The following is a 20291-nucleotide window of genomic DNA, read 5'->3' as shown; positions in this document are numbered from 1 at the left end:
GGCAGAAGTATGCAGTTTTGGTCTATTGCAAATAGATTGCTAGTACTAGACTCTGCTATGCCCCCTTACCCAAATATTGTGCACATGGCAGAATAGTGTCATATATGACAGAGTGGCAAGCTCACAAATAAATCATTTTATAAAATATAATTGTGTAAATAAATGGAATTTAATTCTTCTTTCTCTACCTTGGTGATTCATAGTCAACAAAACTGCTCCTGACTAACTCTCATTCATGCGTTTTTAAATAATATGTCAAAAAATTGCCATGTGCCCCCCTCCCCACACACACACACACACACACACACACACACACACACACACACACACACACACACACACACACACTGCCTTACACTGTCAGACTTGGTTCCTGCAGTCTTGCTTTAATCCATCTTCATGTTTCAGAACAAGTCACATTGTTCTGGTTTGTCGTCTAGCACAACACTCTTCAAAAGTAGAGACTGCAAGACTATGAAGTTTTAGATTTGGCAGTCCTAGGCATCTCATCATAGTTGTAATTGATGTTCTATGTGATTGCCACAGTGGGTGACCATGCCACTCAAAATCAATTAAGAGCTTTTCAGTTTCCGTATTAAGGGGGTAGTGCTATTTCTTATTACCTTTAGGCTTCTTGGAAAGTTTTGAACATTCTGTGTTTGATGAAAATTGCAGTTTACCAGGTTATGAGAGTAATAAGACTGGTCATTCTGCAATGTATCCTGGACTTAACATTTGTGCCCACTGTTTTATCACTGGCATGAGTTAATAGATGAAATGCTTATGTATGACAGAAAACTGCATTAATTAGTCTAGTGTTTCAGGGGGGAGGAGTAGTAACATGTCTAGAAATGATACATTAAAAGTGAGTTTAGATGAACATGATTCTGATAGTTATGCATTCTTCATTTCATGGGTTTTAGAAATTGGTGAAATATCTAAGGCATATCTACTCAGTCGCTATGTTTGGGAACTATGTTTATCCTACATTTTAAATGCTAAGATTGTTTCAGTTATGGTGAATTATAATTTAGAGATTAAATTTTACATTGATTTAATAAAACTTTGTGTATTCTTAATCTAAATTGACATCTTAACTATTTTAAATGCCTTGGCTAATTTCACACATAAAACAATGTCATGGATACACATGGAATTATAAAAAAGAAAACAAATTGTTTAAACATATTTCATTCATTTCATGTATTACTTATATATGTTTTCTTGTCAATTATCATTCACGCTAATATTGTGTAGGTTGCTCAAATCCTGCCTTTACTTCAATTACACCTGCCCTCCTGAACACTATTCTGCATGTATTGTTCAAACAAACTTAATTTATTTCTATGTAAAATGCTCCTTCCCTTTTCTAAACATCTTTCCTCAAATTCTTTTATCTCCTTTGCAATATTCAATAGCATGTTTATCTCTGGTTTCAATTTTGACTTCCATTTTTGAGTAATTGCTTTTTTGGCAGAAAATAGCATAAAACTTACAAAGGCCTTTCTTGCCTAGGCAATTCCGATTTTATATTCCAGATGAGAAGAATCAGTTCCTTATTTACAGTCATTTACTCCCACGATACTTCTGACAAAGCATTCTGTAGAGATTGTCTAAATCTGCTGAGTGCTACATTCTTTAAATAAAGAATTTTCCCAATTACCTTTTTCTTTCCTATCATATCTCCAGTACTTATCTACCTGAGGAAATGTTTTTTTTCTGAAGTCTGCTTGTGATCTAAAATGCCTGTGCAAACACTGCTGTGCTAAAATTCTAAACCTTCTAAATTTTGTTGCATGCTTGAGAGTCATACAGAAGTCCAACCCTCTGATCCTTTGTACATTGCCATTTCAGACTCTTTCCAATCTTTTCTAACCTCTTCTGATAGATTATTTTACAGTTATCATGCAACATTTTATATGTCCTACAAATTATCAATTTTAATGGCAGTTTATTTTTTAGACTCAATTAAAAACCCAATCAGTTTTTTAACTTAACACCCCCATCCCTTTCTCTTAAGTCACAGTAAAACTATAGAAATACAACCAGCAGACAAAGGACAGCTATTGTAGTTTTAAATGTGAAACCATTTATGGATATTTGTGAAATTCATGAATGTGGCAACACAGACTTATATACACACAGAAGTGTGTGTATTATACACCATGTCATAATTTTGAAGAGTTATTGAAAAAAGTATTATATATTTAGGTTGCCTCAATAAAGACATGGGTGGTAAAAATGAAGCTGATAAAAAGCATTCTCCCAAAAATGTACAAAATTTTGATTTCCCTTCCTAGGAAACCAAGTGTGTCTATATTTAATGGATTTTTGCAAATTACTGGAGACATTATAGGTCATAAATAGTATACATATTTAGGAAAGTTTGGTTTATGTTTTAGAAATTCTACTCTTCTTATGCATAAAGTGGTTATATTATTTGGAGTGAGAAAATGCATCTTATGACTCTAGATTTAAATAATTTATACGCAAATATTTTTAATATCATAATGGTATAGAAGTCATAAAATATTTTACAAGTGTGTCTCAGAAAAGTAATTCCCCTATTTGATTGATATATTTTAGTAAAGTAATTCCCCTATTTGATTGATATATTTTAGTAAAAAGCACAATTTCCTTCTGTTTGGTAAGAACAATTGTAGATGTGAAAAAGGAATGGCAGCGAGAGCTTTACACATTCAATCTTCTGCAAAGCTTACAGTGGTACTGTGTTAGAATATATTTATTCATCATCTATTCATCTGAGTTCTGGCAAAAATCTTGTAGCATTGTTTTATTGGCAGTATGATATGAAGCTGCTGATGTCTTTTGAGTAATTTAAATGAAAACAGAGCTGATATTAAGAAAGGTTTACTGCGAAGGAGAAGCCCTAACACAGCCATTGCTCACCTTATGTAAAGACTTTCCAATTCTTAGACTGCTCTGTCATTCAGGTTTTCCACTTGTGTGGACTTCAGCAGGGAGGGCAATCTCATGGGCAGAGCTGCATGTTACTGCAGCAATTTGGAGGTGTGGCTAATGCTAATTAGCCATGAAAGCTTACCTGGAAATGCCTACAGCTCCTGATTTACACTCCAAGTAATTTATTTATTTTCATTAGTTGCTTATTTATTAATCAAAATAGTCCACTAGGCACAAATGTGCCCCTTTCTGATGGAGTCTTCGGGAGAAAAGCTTCATTTCATACAACAAGTTCAGATTGCAATTTGCTTAAATATAAAGACAGAGAAAAGTTGTGTACTATTTCAGTAACACTTGAGATTAATTAGTTTGGTACAGAGATAACACTGCAGCTATACTTAATTTGTGCAGAGATTACAATGCAGATATATTTGTTTATATACATTTGTCATTTGGACATAATTCCACAGTTGGAAGAAAAAGTCAAAACTGTCTAATGATAGTCAGGTTTTTTTTATTTGCATATTTCCTTCAGATCACTACAAAATTACCATCCTTAGTGCTTGAAATTGTGTTTTTATTTTCTTTTATGAAGGAAGTAGATCTCAGTACATGATTTTCCATTTGACTGCAGCACAAAACATTCACTCTACCCAGAATGCTCCTCTCCCTATGCTCTACCAGCTCTGTCAGCTTTTTTTTCCAAGAGTGTAATACAGGCCCCAGTTGAAAACTCATTGTTGTCTCTTCAAAGGTGAATTTTGAGATTTTGTCATAACTGTAAGGTGGTTTGTCCATTTAAAATCTTTAAATTCAGAGATGTTGGTTTCTGGGGTTTTGGGGATTTTGAAAGTAAATGTTATATGTTTATGGTCTGTCTTAAAAGCAGAATAATTATGTAGAGGCCATATTTGTGAGGATCACATATTAAAAAATCATGTGCAATAGTGGGTTTATTAACTATTTTATTTATTTATTTTTTTTGTTAACTAACTCCATACAATTCTGGGCATACCCTACCTTGGAGGTATAGATGCTCCAATTAATTGCAGGGTACTACATGTCTCCCAAAATTATGGATAACTTTTCAATATGGAGTTCTTCAAATGACAACAGAAATCTAGCACAAACCAATGAGGGCATGGAACGTGTCCTGTAGCAGGATATATGTTGGTAGCATGTCTTAATTATGATGACCTCAAGTTCTATGAGTTCTCTTTGTGGATTTATGAGACTCTGTTTGAGATTATATGATCCTTGGAAAATATAAAGATACATCAGCAGCAGCTACCATCACATCTGCTGACATGGAAGGTGCAAAACTAAGGTACAGAGGGAGTGTTTTCTTTACTTTTGACGCAAGTTTTTAGAATTACACAAACATGGATATTTTCTAGATATAAGAGCCTCAAGACAACTCAATTTGTTTTTAAGACTTCTTGCATTAAGAGGAGCCAGTTTAACTTAGTCCAAATTAGAGTTTGATATTTTATTGTATTAAAATGTCCCTTAACTGGACTCTGCTTGAAATGGATGTATGAGGCAGTAAATGCATTAGCCAGTATGTAAAAGCCATTGAACAAGAGGTGCAGGCCATCCTCTTGAGAAGGAAATGGGAGTATTAATCATCTCATTCCACGCTGACACAAACTGGATCACACTAACATGGTGCCAACTATTCAGCCAGTTGTGGAACCCAATTAACTTTTCTTTGCACATAGATATCATTCTTTTTTTGTACCTAGGCGTCATTCTTGGTGAATAATATATTGCATTCAGGACCAGAGTCTAACGCATTTATCACATGCATGGAATGTTCTGACGTGTCTTTCTGCATGTCTTCATAATTTTGTGTCCTGACTCCTAGGTCATTCAGTCTCACATGGGCTACTACCATATTGTAATCATATTCCAACTGAGAAAGAGTCTTTAGGACATTTGTAACATCAGAGATCCAGGCTCCATAAAGGCAACTGATTGTAACCCTATCCTTATCCATCCTTATGAGATGAGAATCTGTGTGCCTAACAAAGAAATCCCCCAATCACTAAAACATTTTTGTTAGTATAGTGTTTAGGATTACAATATTGGTAGCTGTCTTACTGCTGGCAACTTAATGGTGTAGGTGTAGATCTCTAGCTTTAGGCCTAAACCTAGGTAGTACTGTTGTAAGACATCTAGATCATGGCTGTACCACCATCCAGAATATTTAACTAACAGAAGATGAAAAGTTCCTACTTGCCTCCATTGATTCTTAGTGTCCCTATCTCAGGTATCATGATTGAATTGGTAGTTGGGACACCTTCTGGAAGGGGTAATTTGCTCCACTCTGAGATGTTGTGCTATTGTGCCACTGTATCTCAACATATAGATTTTTGTATTCAGTAGTGATGATCCTTTGTCACTTCCTAGGTGATGCCAGCAAGCCAACCTCCACAGATATGAACTGGCAAGCACCAACAATGGGCCAAAATCTGCTCAAGCAAGTATATGGTTTGCTGTTACTGTAGCATGCCTGTGAGTAAGGGTTGGATAAAAAATAAACATTCACATTTGCAGTATTACATATCCTGTTAAATGGTCTTCTATGTCTTCTCTTTGCACCAACAATACAGAGGGCCAGATGACCAGATATGGGACTGTAGTACCCATCCTGCACAAGAGCATTGGTTTGGGATGGATGCAGCTGGAGCAGTTCTTGAGAACCATGATGCTAGTACATTTCAGACTACAGATGCAGTGATGTTCTACTGGATTGCATCCTATGAATCACACCTTAAAGCATGTGGCCCATGCTGTTCAAGAGTGGTCTGATAGGTGGAAAAATGAGCTCCTTAGGATGTTAAATGCTACTTACAGTAGTTAAGGCACAGCATTAATGTCTAAACTCAACTGTGTTGCAAGATGCAGACCTCCACCTGGTCACTGCATGCACTATTGTGGCTGAAGTCCAAACCTGTCTGAGCACAGGTTCTCAAGTTTGCATCCCCAGAACAGTCATTGAAACCATCATTCCATATGTCTGGTGTCTTTGGTATCTCAACATATTGCTGTTCCTTCACCGTATCCAACAGTAGTCACATTTACTAGGCTTAAGCCATCAGTTCAGCAAGCAAGACTTGCTGCAGGGCATATGCCTCACTCAGTTCACACGGCAGGAGTGAATTTATGTGTCTTGCTGGTACAGGGAAGTGATGTTTTTGCCAATGTGTTTGGTAGGGGCCATACCTCTCAACTTCTTAGAGCAAGTAATCTGGACAAAGCCATGAATAAAAGAGGAACAAAGGCCCAAAAATAGGGACAGTTTTTAAATATTGCTCTTACAAACTTCGGAAGTTGATAGAATAACAAGTTTTTGCATTAGCATGAATTTTCTGAAGTGTATGACGTCTGAAACTCAAAAGTCTGTCATTATTCTCTAACGTCATTCTTTAATGATTCGCCACTAATTTGTCAGAAAAACCACAGTTTTATGAAAAATGGACCAAAAATATGAAGCAAAAATCAGGACATTCTGTGAAAATCTGTACAGTTGAGGGGTATGGTAGGGGCTGAACAACACTGGCAGGATTATCTGCTTCTAGTGGAGAGCAGAGTAAAGGAATTAATGTTGCTACATTGCAGCTTGCACTATATGTGCATAGCTTAGGAAATTATGACAGTATTTCTGATCTGTTGCTAACCATATCACTGTTTTACATGTTATGCCTGTACAACTCTATCATATAGCTTACTACATGGGATATTAGCATGGGAATGCCATATCACTTTTGAACTGTTTTTCGTTTTTTTTTTTTTTGGCTTCATTCCATTGCTCATCATCAGCTCTCCCCCACTCCCTGTGATGTCCTGTTAATTCATTCATTCCTCCTTAACCCTGGGATTGGGGATCTGGTAAAACAGGAGTCTAATTCCCATCCACACAGAGGAACAAGGTTTCTTACTTAACTCTGGCCATCTCACTGTCCATTCTTTTCAGCATCCAAGTGGTTGGCTGCAGTGTGCTTTTGCAATGCATGCCCATGCCTCTGCATGTGGCATGAAAAAATAGTTCTGACATCCTTATAGACAAACATATCCATGTGATTCTTGGTGCAGACAATGTGACCTGAGTACATGCCCCTTTGCCTTACCTCCCATGATGAAAAACAACCAGGCTACTCCCGCACTGCATGTCAGCTCTAACAGGTGTCCAATCAAATAGTGGTATTTCGGTCACTTAATTCATAATCGCACCTTTTTCTAAACTGACAGGACTGGCTTATTGCACAATAATTACTAAACATTTAATTATTTAGTTATGTATTTATTTATTTATTCATACTTTGTTGATTGGTTTCATCCCAGTAGGTCAATGGCCTTTTTTAACAAGATCCAAGGTGGTATTCTAGAAGAGATTTAAACAGCGCATCAGGGAATTTCCCTTGCCCTTTTTGATAAATGTCGTGGGATCTTTAATATCCACTTGAGCTACCACCAGCTCAGACAGATGGGATCTCAGTTTAAAATCACTTCTGAAGGATGGCTCAATCAGGTGAGCAGTACCCCTTTATGTTGTGCTGCAGTGTCAGTACTGGAAACATTAATCCACCTACATGATGTGGGATAGAACCCACAGTCTCCAGATTTTCCTCTAGCAGCAGTGAGCATGCTCCCTGTTGAGATAATGAGGTGGCTACACTGCTGCATATCCTTTTCCTTCAGGATGTCTCCACTTACCTTTTTCTGAAGACCTGTGCAGCTATGACATCCTCCATTTGCTAGGCTCATTGTAGTTGTGCCATCTGTGTCACCTGTGGTAGACCAGTGGTGGAGGGGGTCTTCCTTCCCCCTCTCGTATTTCAGCCATGGCTCCAGGTTACCCAGTGCTATGTAAGATGCAGCAGGCCATAAATACACATCAGTTCTTCACAGGTGAATATAGGAGCATGCCATCAAAGCTTGGAGGGTAGTGGAACTGAATGTTCAGCTGCCCAAAAGCTACAAATGATGACATGCTATCCATGTTGGTGGGCACAGATGAAAGCCTGCTCTGTGTGGATCTATGAGGATTGTTTAGGTGTCAGCAGCCATGATTTCAGTGGGTATTTATAATAAATGTTCATGGGTATCTCCACTAATTCCATTCCATTATATATGCCACTGGAATGCCAGATGGTACATTCATGAATAGTCCCTTCATTGCACATAAACAAAGAAAGCTATGACGCAGCCTGAGTGGTTGCATACTGAGTGGCTGCATACTGATTGGTCATTCACTGACTGGTATGTCTGTCTATTGAAGCATGCATATGCATCTTTCATGTCAGTTACATGTATCTCTTTGCCATACCCTGCTCCAGGAATGCATGCTAAGTATCATAGGGAGTAGAAGTCTCACACAATAATGGTTATTACTTCTTGTGGGAATGGAACAATTATGCACTGGTTTGCCTGTGCTAACAGGCAATAAAATAGCTTTTTCAGGATTTGACTGGAAGATGCTTGCAATGTGCTTGCCACGTCCCAGTAGGTCTGTGAAAAATGTCTGCGGCCAGGGTTTCACAACAGTTATGACCCTGAATTGCAACAGTATTGCTGTACCTGTTTCACCAGAAACCTCTGGAACCTGACATAACTAGCATAGATCATCCAGTCTAAAGTTGTGCTTATGAAAAATGCCCGACTGCTCTTGACTTATAAGACCTGTTTACCAGACCCATAGCTGAAAGCACCTTCTGGCATACCAACATGCTGCTGTTAAATGAGTAATAATAAATGGCAACATACTGACATTTTGTATAATTCATAGGGAGATGTCTGCATTTGTTGCATTGTAGACTTATGGCCTTGAACTCTTCTATATGCATAAATGTGCACAGATCTCTTTCTTCACGAATTGCAACATTTCAAACCTCCATAATAGTAAGTCCATTTGCATAGTTTCTTTTCATGCCCTTTTGCTCATTCTGAACTGTTAGTGTGTGCTCTGTCTCTCCTGGTTTATAAATTACTTTTGCCTTTTTACATTATGCTTATCATGTACAGTTGTAGGACCCACATCTTCATCTCTCCCTGGAATTCTGAAACAGGCTCATTGCTCAAAATAAATGTCCACAGCAGATAGGTCAATCATCATGATGGTGAGAAAATGTAATTCAAAGACAGCTATGGCTGCAATGAGAAATACCTCATTACTGGCTGATTAACAGGTCTCTGAATCTCACATTAGCCAACACTAGTGCTATCAGATGTGATGGTATTAGTGTTATAGCTAATGATCCATGCATCATGTTGGCAAAAACACCATCCGTGCAATCACACACACCTACAGACAAACACACATTGAGACACCTATGTGGACATGCATATTCCCAAACATTCACACACACCCATACACTCACATGCATCCAGCTATCAGCAAACAAGCTCTCCTACAGTTAGTACAGTTGTAGAAACATTCATGCATTCACCCATACAAACTATCCAACACACACACACACACACACACACACACACACACACACACACACACACACACACACACACACACACACACACACACACACACAAATGCAGACGTGCATCCAGTCTATTAATTTCCTGCACAATCCCCCCAGTGTGACCCTCAACACATTCACATACATACATACATACATGAACCCAATGACAAACAATCTCCCTGCAGTTGATCGCAGTTATAGAAATGCTCATCCATTCACCAGTATATTCTTGAGGTCCTTAATTTCTATTGAAAAAAAAATGACCAAGATATGACAAACTATTTTGGATCACAATATTGATTTAATCTGTCCTTCATAATAGGTGAATCAATCTGGTGCTCCTTAGCTGTGTAGTAATATTTAATGTATTAAACACATTTAGTGCATCTTCTTAAGCAATGTGAAGAAAGTATCAACTAATGGAGCTCTTTATTTTTCTCTGTGCCAGAAGTAGCAATGTTAAGGTCAAATTTTTGTAAGATTTTTTTTCTGAAACTTCCCTGTACAATCAATAGCAATGCTGGAGTAAATAGAAGAATAGATGGTATGACAAAAGAGACTAGTTATATTCAAAAGAATCATAGTACATAAAACACATTTAATGTACTTCCCAAGGTTTGCTTCTCAGTTTGAAAGATACATGGCTTGTTAATTTGAAGTGTGTTGCTTGTGCCTTGATTTGTTGCATTGTGGCATAATACACCAGTTTGTTGCTTCATCAAAAAAAATATTACCTTGAGAATAAAAGGGAATCAACTGTAAGATTCCATTCCAGATCTGGGGAAGCTACTTGTATATTGTGTCATTTGGCATAACAGAAGTTTGAACTGATGAAACTAATGAACAGCATACAAGTTCAGAGTGACAATTTGCTTCACTCTCACAGTAAGCCTTTGGTTGTGGTTGCTTGCCATAAGTTCATCATACACAGGCAGATCTTGCAAGGCTACGAGTAGTTCTTTCTCAAAAGGAAGTCCTACCAACATAGAGGATGTGAATCAAGTTAGATATGTGCAGAGTAGAGCACATTGGAGTGATTTAAAGTTAATAGAATAGGTCCCTGAATGTTTAAACGTATGGTTACTACTGACAAGCTAATTAAATACCAAATATGGTTTGATCTGTACAATGTTAATAAATGTATAAACTAGAGACAAATCATCTTCATGCACCTCAAGAACTGGTTTGTTTCACATATGCCTGAATCTAACTACTGATATTAGCATATGATGACCAAGTACCAACTTATGTAATTATAACTCAGCATTGGAAGGTACAAATTTCTTAAATTTCCTTTTGGTATTTTGTTTTCACCTGAAGTGCTTCTGAGAGTTTTCCACAAATGACTGAAAGCTCATCAAGGCATTTGAACAATATGGAATATATACTTATGATTAGTTAAATATCTACATTAAAAAATAGATAAAGTTATAATACCTTGCTGTAAATACCAATATAAGTATCAGTATAAAAGGTATGTGTTTGCAAATATGAGGTATTTATGGACTGCATTGTTTTAGTACTTGAGATTTTTCTTGTGTACTCATTTTTATATATGCTTTTATTGTACTCATACTTGCATGTTCCTTAATTTGAAATCTTATTTCCATATGTTGTAACCTTGTTCATTTGGAGACAGATCCATGGCTGCAAAGAATCATTTGACCAGCCCATTTACTTTTTTATTGAAAAGTAAGTAATTAAGTGAATAAATAGCTATATGTGGTCAAAGCAAATTAGGGCATGATAACAAAATGAGAAATGACTGAGACATTAAAATATGAAGCTCAACAAAAGAAAGAGTAAATTGAAATGTATAGAGCTATGATATATGTTTATATATTAAATACTGAAAAAGACATAACAGTGTCAACTACTAGAAAACTAATACCATCTAAAAGGACAGGCAAGCACTCCTGAGAAATCTTATCACAATACAGTACTTCTTAATATTTATTTTGAATTTGTCTGAAACCGGTGTGGCATTAGGAAAATTTTGAATGGGCTAAGTATTTTTGGAATTAGAATCTCTTATGTTATAGCAACTCTATATGTTGAACTATATGTACCTGCTACTGTTTAACTACATAAGATAAACTTTTACTTTTCATGTATAACATTGCAGATATGTCACAGAATATGTTCAATAGTTCTGTAAATCCTCTGTAACGTTGTTTGATTTTTGTATGGTACAACATTTTGTACCAGTTTTGTAAATACTTTGTTGCACTGTGCGACTTGGCTCCCAAACCATTGCTGAAAGGGTTTTAATGACTAGTTAACCTATCTGGTTAACAAGCTGACAGAATGAAAGAAATCAAGAATGAAAAAATATAGATATGTAGCGCTGACAGAGCAAACAGCCAGAAAAGGGCTACAAATTGCTTTCTTAGTCATAAAGTACCCACATTAGAATATCTGGATGTGAATAAACTAATCACAACAAATAGCTGAAATCCAGAATGGGATCTGGGTATATATATATATATATATATATATATATATATATATATATATATATATAGATAGATAGATATATATATGGTTCCATATGAAACCATCGAATGCACACTACATCGAAAACAGCAAGAACGGGAACTTCACATCGAAACCTGAAACCATCGAAAATTGGATTCGTCGACCTCCAAAACGTCGAATCAGACATGTCGCAGCTTCCCTGCATACGTAAAGTAAACCGAAACACTACTAAATTAAACGTGCCCTTCCAGTACGGCAGCATATGTAGAGCAGTTGTCCAGAATAGTGCTACTATCTCAGATAGCACCTGGTTTATTAACATAAATTTATGCACGTACGTAGTTCAGATAGCACCTGTTTCTATCTGAAACACGGAGAACGTTGCAACGAAAATCCCGTACGTGTAGTCCCTTGTAGCAGCTCAACATAAACATAACTATTCACTGTAGTAAACTTCCACTAACACCTACACTCGGTGTTGGAAAAAAACAAACAATGTACACAATTCCGCTCATTATGTACATATACATATTTACAAGTGTCGCTGTGTCGTATTCACAACTTTAACAACATAGCTATAGTGTTCAAATAGCTTACTGTGTCATAAGAGTCCTTATTTTGCAAAATAGCTTGAAGACGCTGTTCCCTCATTAGTACTTTACGTCTTTTTGGAGATGCAGGGAATCCGCCTAATATACGGAGGCATATTTCATCTGTCCTGTTCTGTTCCCTAGCTAACATTGACATAAGCAAGGATAAATCATGAGCACGCTTTCCCAGTAAACATTTCAACCGATGGTGCCATCCTTCTATGGCATTCTGTGTACGGGGAAGGGATTCTAAATTAAGTTGTGACACATTCCAGAATTGTATAGGGAACAACGGGGGAAAACGTATGCATGCTGAAGTCCTTGTTGTAAACTTTCTCGGTTTACCCAAGAGATACCATTCTTTGAAATAGGTAAGTAAGGGCTGTCCGTCCTGAGGGAATGTTTCCTTCAGTTGATTGAAAGCAGACAGGACGTCATCTTCACACAGAAATGACAGTGCAATGAGACACTTAACAGACAGTTGAAACTGCTCACACCTGTTATACAAACCAGCTAATCCCAGACTCTGCAATTTCCGCCATATGTTCTGGCTAAAGTGAAAAAGACATCCCTTAGGAACAATACCATTTAAGTTGCTTCGTAAGCTTTTAATGGCGGCTATTTCGAAGTCGCACAGGACATACTTGACAACAGGTGCTATGTTACGCTCAGACAGCATAGCTAAGATAGAATGCCACATGATATTATAACCCTTCAAGGATTTCCTAGTCGTCAGCGCATACAGCAATGGGAATGTCCTACTGTTGGAACCAAAGTACACAACGCCATGCAAACTATACAGCTGCTTACACATTACTCCCTTACAAAAGAACGTTCCATCCATCAGCCATATTCTGCACTTGCCCAAATCACACAGATTGTTAGCTGTACTAATCACAAGAACTGTGAGTCCCGTACATTCATCTACAGTTCTCTTACTAATGAATGTACCTTCCTTCAACTTGTACTGTGAGATATCAATATCAGATAGGGTGACATTACTACAGTGTGTCCCTTTACTATTCATTTTATGACTCTCCTTACTTGTTGCAGCAAAGACTTTCTACTAGGTACACTAGTGACGTTACTGAGACTACAACTTGACATGACATCCTCTACTATTACACATGGTGTGTCACGGGACATTGTGGCTTTGTCTTTCAAATAGCTACACATTTTGTAACGCTCTACCTCTCCTGGATCTCCAGTGTGGCTATGGGGATTACTCTTCAGTAGCAATTCACCGTCGGATCGGGATACCATAACACAGCGTCCCTTACATTTATTGGTATGCTTTTGTTTACAGCACCAGTATCGTTTAGTATCTACACTCCGTTCAAAATTATAGACAAAGCCATCTACAGCTAGTACATCTTTATTACGCTGTGATTTCACCAATGCGTATAACGTACCTAAAGTACCGGGTGTATAACTGCACAACTCCGCCATTCTCGTCTCCCTTTTAACCAGGAACTACAGCAGCTGTTTAACCAGGAACTACAGCAGCTGTTAAATACGTACCGTAACCGGATATGGACACCGTTACTCGGTTTCTTTACATAAATTTATGCACGGAGTATTTCATGTGTATAGTTATGAGTGCTGTTCATTGTATTTTCACAACTGCATTCGATGTTTTGCATTCGATGTTTTCAATATCGACGATGTCTGTTTTCGCTGATGTGTAGTTTCGATGGCCTCGTCTCGATGTTATCGCTTTCGATGTAGTGTGCATTCGATGGTTTCATATGGAACCATATATATATATATATATATATATATATATATATATATATATATATATATATATATATATATATATATATATATATATATTACTGTATATGGGTCTACTTTAATTCACTGAAAACTCATTTCACTGAATTTCAAAACACTCACACCAAATCACTGAAAGCTTAAATCACTGAATCACATTTCACTGAATGTAAGTACTGTTGGGCAAATAAAACATATATGCCCTTTTCCCCGCTGTAGTGTAATCCTGGAGTTAGTATATAGGGGGTGCGGAGTGCATAACCCCCCCATCTACTTTTGGTTTTATATTGTTAGCTTTCAGTGAAATGAGATTCATAAATATAAAAGTTAAGTAGGTGGGGGGGGGGGGCTACGCCTCCCCACACCCCCACTAACTATATATACTAACTCCAGGATCACTCTACAGTGGGGAAAGCGGCATATACATTTTATTTGCCCAGCAGTACTTACATTCAGTGAAATGTGATTCAGTGAAATGAGATTTAGTGATTTGAGCTTTCAGCGATTTTTTGAGGGTGAATTGAAATTCACTGAAATGCGTTTTCACTCAATCAAAGTAGACCCACATATATATATATATATATATATATATATATATATATATATATATAGATAGATAGATAGATGGATGGATATAGATAAATAGATATAGGTATAGATATAGATATAGATATAGATATAGATATACAGTACACACACACATAAACACACACACACACATATGGGTTTATATCAGAAGACTGACTTTTCAGAACATCAAACTTCATGTGGTTGAGGTATATAAATATATTCACAGCTGGTCTTTCACAAGATCATGTAGTGATAAGTCATAAACTAAGGATAGACTGAAACAGAATCAGTAATGTTATTATGATTAATGTGCAAATTATCTGCCAGCTCTGAAAAAAATGATGACCGATTGAGAATTTGGAAGGATTCTAGATAAAAGCATCCAGTGGACATTGTTTTATAGGAATGAGAACAGCTAAAGCTGTTTGTTGTACATATGAAAAACTATTGGCAGAAAGGGGAACTATCTGTTTAGAAGTGAAGTTTCCTAGTGACAGAGCTGAATGCAGTAACTGCATTTATGATGCCTTCAAAAATGCTGAGATCTTATAAGAAGTGTTCAGATAGATAGCCAAGGACATATCCCAGAAAGCATGTCCAAAGGAAGGTGTCAAAATGGAGACTTCAAAGGATCTTCTGAGATTCTTTTCAAAGGAAGAAGCTCCTAGTGTGTCATAATCCTTATTCTTGACTGTATTATCCCCTAAGTATTTGCGATTGTGAAGATATGACAAAAAGCCAGCTAACTAAAAAAAAAAAAATCAGAATTAAAACATAAGTAAACTAAAGTAGTCGCAAACAGTAATTACACACTTATTTTTATTGTATTCCTAAATTCCTACATTGATACACCTACTGACAATAACTGCCACTTTTTTAAAGTTACATAAATCTGTAACAGATTAACTCAATACTTAAGGTATGTCTATTTTTGTATTGATGTTTGATGTATTATGCAAGATATGTAACTATCTACCTCTATTTGGAAAATCGTTTACTTCTGAAAAGGAGGATGCAATGCACATGTATTTTTGGTACATTTGGTCTCACTTAGAATCCTGTATGTACATCATGTAATATGGTTCCCTAAATAAACTGATGGAACTGTCAGCATTAAATCTCACATCTTATCTCATTATTCATAGCTTTGACTATAATCTACTACTATGTGTGATAATACTTATTCATCTCACAACCTAGCTTGTATTGCTGCACTTATGAAATAGATAAAATAACATTTCTCAGTCCTTATTGTGATAGCACTTATTTCGGTGTATACCGTGCACATTTTGCACAGTTCTTTTAGGTAATTAATTCAGTGTTTCATTCAGAACAGTTTGGTATCATGTGTAATTCAGTTTTACTCACTTTGCATTTAGTTTTTGACCCATATCACTCTTCCTTCATATTTTTTTTCTAAAACAGTGCTCAAGCAATGGTTTTTGGAAGCACTGTATTTGTTCAACTGCCATTATTTGATAATGCGCCCATACAGCATACATATGACATTTTTATTTAGGCTATGCTGTGCTGATGGGAAACACAGTCCTAATTTTGTACTTTCACATATGGAGTATCTTTTGACTTATATAATGACAATGACAATAACATGAAATAATAACAATGAAAATATTTTCTCATGCTCAAAGCCATTCTTGAACAGTGGGATCAAGTTATGATCATGCAGGGAAAAGGCTAGCTGAAACATGACATCTGTGGTAGGATTAAAACATTTCATCAAAGCTACTCATTTGATAATTAGATGTTATGAATGTCTGAATCAAATTAAAGTACCATTTTAACTGAAGCGCTGCAAGTGTGTTCAATATAACATCCCTTAGAACAGCTTTCATTCAGCATTGATTAAATAATTTCATATGGTAACACAAACATGACACATTGTTTGATTATTGTTTATCAGATCTGACTAACTGATCAGATAAATCATGCCCCCAAGGAAGAATATTTCAATAGGAAGATTTGAAGAACCCGTAAAGAACGATGCATTGTAATAATTGTCTGCAGACGTAACCCCACTATTGCTCATTTATATGTTTCTGTAATATTTCATTTTATGTTACTGTCTATTTAAATTTGTTAACTGTAGTAAACCATTTACTGTATGGACAACTTTAAGGCTCAGCCCCAGGGGTGGTGGTGGTGGAGCAAAACAACACTTACAAACAGTGCAATAAGGTGACAGTGAATAAGATAATAAACTGTAGAAACATAATTAAGGAGCAAAAACTGCCTTTTTAGAAAGTTGCATTATTATACAGGGAGTAAAAATTGAGTATGGAGAGCATCAAAGGACTGGAATCCATGAGAAATAAGGTTTGGAAGGCTAAACAGAGAAATCATTTAAAATGATGGTGTGGATACTGGAGGGGAACAGAGAACATAGAAATATATGAAGGTATAAGATTAGGAGTAGGGCGGTGACTAGAGATAATCAGTAGAGCAGGTAAAGTAGAAGTGCGTGACATTCTGCAGGCAAGTAACTTAAGTGGATGAGTTGATTCAAGACTGCATGCCTTGTGTCATATTACCAGTAGCTGGGTATTTGTTATGTAGCTTGTTTTTGAATATGAACTTTAGACTGTAACCACCATGAAAAACTTCTCCAAAGCTAACTTTGGGCTCCTTAAAACAGAGGTGGCTAACTTCACGGCACCCATGCAAATGGAGAATACTTGCATGACCGCCAAATCATATACCAATGCACTATACGAACATGTACACAAATGCATGGATATCGCCATATCCAATAGAACCAAGATGATCTCCTCCAAAAAAAGCAACCCAATCTGGTGGTCCCCTGCCATAAACCAGCTCTACTACAGAAGGAGAAAACTGATGCGGAATAAGATAAAGTCCCAAGACTGGAAAAACTCCCTTATCAGCCTCAACAAAAAGTTGAGATCCCTCATCAAATCCTCTAAAGCTAACTATGAAAACAGAATTGCATCAGATAGTAAAGAGAAACACAAGTCCTTCTACGGTTATGTAAAGAATCTCCACGGCAATACCCAGATTTGTTCTGAGCTACTGCCCAATAGTACCACCTATACCGAGCCAACAGATATTGCCAATACACTGGCCAACAGATTCAGTGCCAGCTTTACCACTCTCCCCTTAAAAGACCAATCAAAATACCAGTAGACTGGCAGGTACCCAGTATTACTGCTGCACAGGTTAAAACAGCACTGTTCAAGACCAAGAATGCAGCTTCTATGGGACCTGCCAATATCCCTGGCTGTGTTCTACATGAACTACAGAGTGAACTGACACCTCACCTGTGTGCCCTGTTCAATCACAGCCTCATCTCAGGCTTTGTCCCTACCAAATGGCACACTGCTACAGTCATCCCTCTCCACAAAGGAGGATTGACTACAGACCCTGGGAACTATCACCCCATTAGCCTGTCAAGTCTGATATGCAAAGCTATGGGACGCATCATCATGGACATAATAAACAAGGCTGTAGGGAATCTCCAAACTCTGGTTCCCACACAGTTTGGTTTTGTGAAGGGTAAATCATGCCTGCTCAACTTGGTCAACTTCTTTGAGTCAGTCACCAGAGCTGTGGATGAAGGCAAGGTGGTTCATACAGCCTACCTTGATCTGGCTAAGGCCTTTGATACCATTCCCCACACAGGAATCATAGAAAAACTCGCTAGGCATCAACCCCTATATCACTAGGTGCATTGCAAACTGGCTCATAGATAGAACCCACAGTGTGAAAGTAGTTGACTCCAAGTTAGACTGCTGACCAGTCACAAGTGGAGTCCCATAGGGTTTGGTCCTGGGTCCTCTCCTGTTTGGTATCTACTTCTCTGAAGTCCAGGCAACACAAAGGGACTCTGGCTGACAACGTTCGTAGATGATTGCAAGTTGGGAGCTATTATTAACTCCCCAAGTGATGACATCCTATAGAAAGGCCTCACTGAGACCAATGACTGGTGTCAGAACCATGCCTTTAAGCTTAATGCCAAAAACATGTGTCATCGTCCCCTTTGGGAAAAACCCAGTTCTCATGAATTACCACATCGATTGTAGTCCACTGAACACAGAAGGTGTTATAAGAGATCTGGGAACACAGGTTGACAGCAACCTCTCATTTGACCATCACATTGCCACTGTGGTCAGAAAGTCCTTTTATGTGGCACATCTCATTACTAAGGATTTTGCATCCAGGAAGAAAGAGGTCATTGTCTCCCTCTACTCTTCCCTCATTAGGCCAATCATCGAGTGCAATGCCCTATTTGGCATGTACCTCACTAGACACCTGCAACAACTGGAGAGGACAAAAAAGTACCTCGCAAAGAGGATCCTAGGCCATAAACACTTGTCTTATATGGACAGACTCAAAAAACTCCAACTATTTTCTGTCTCATATCACCTACTTAGAGGTAACCTCTGCTTGACTTATCATAAAGTACTCTCCATTACTCTCCATGTCTGACCCAGCTCTGTTAGAAATGCTTCATCTAAAGAAATCCCAATCCCTCCACACCACATGCTCCAGAGACCTCAACCTCATTACCACAATCAACAGAACATGCTGGAGGGACAGGTTCATAACCCAGAGACTTCCCATGCTATGGAATAGACTTGCCATACATGTCAAACAGAGCACCTCATTGGCCCTCTTCAAGAGAAATCTTGACGAGTGGATGGGAAATAGAAAATTCACCCCAGGGACCACTCCAGTGGCTGTACTCGACAGAGGCACTGGGAACTAAGGTCTGGTGGCACGATGCCAGGGTAATACTATGAGCTAGGCTTGTAAAGGCTCCAGAGCAATTAGCCTAGTACACACCTATGAAACTATGAACCTATGAACTTAAATATAGTACAGGAGGGCAGGTCTTTAATGTATGCAGGTAGCAATTCCAAATGTATAGGACCTAAAGTTGAAAGACTGTGCTTAGTGCAGTAGAATATAAATTTTGGGTGTTTGTAGATTGGACCCAAGCTGGTTTGATTATGTAGACTGTAAAATAAGAGTGTGAATGGAAATGTAGCAATTGGAATATATCTTGCCAAGTGAAAACATTTAAATAGCAGTCAGGTTACAAAGAAATCAACCATTACTTAATGAGTAGCTATTTAGGTTCATAGGTTCATAGGTTGTTACTAGGCTATCTGCCCAAAGGCATTTATAAGCCTAGCCAGAATGTGTTGGCTTTTGCCGCCCCTTTAGATTAGTTCCCTGTGCCTCTGTCCAGCAGAGCCACTGAAGTGATCCCCGAGGTAAACTTTCTGTTTTCCATCCACTCGTCAAGGTTTCTTTTGAAGAGTGGTAGCGAGGAGCTCTGCCTAATGTAGATTGGGATCTTGTTCCAAAGCATGGAAAGTCTCTGGGACAGGAATCTATCCCTCCAGCATGTCCTATTTATTGGTGTGGTGAGATTTAGATCCCTAGAGTGTGTGGCTCGAGGGGATAAGGTTTTCTTTAGGTGGAGCTTGTC

This window comes from Protopterus annectens, chromosome 12.part0, assembly GCF_019279795.1.
Source record: "Protopterus annectens isolate FY-2018-M chromosome 12.part0, PAN1.0, whole genome shotgun sequence".
Taxonomy (NCBI): Eukaryota; Metazoa; Chordata; order Ceratodontiformes; family Protopteridae; genus Protopterus; species Protopterus annectens.
Note: the sequence above shows the minus strand (reverse complement) of the source record.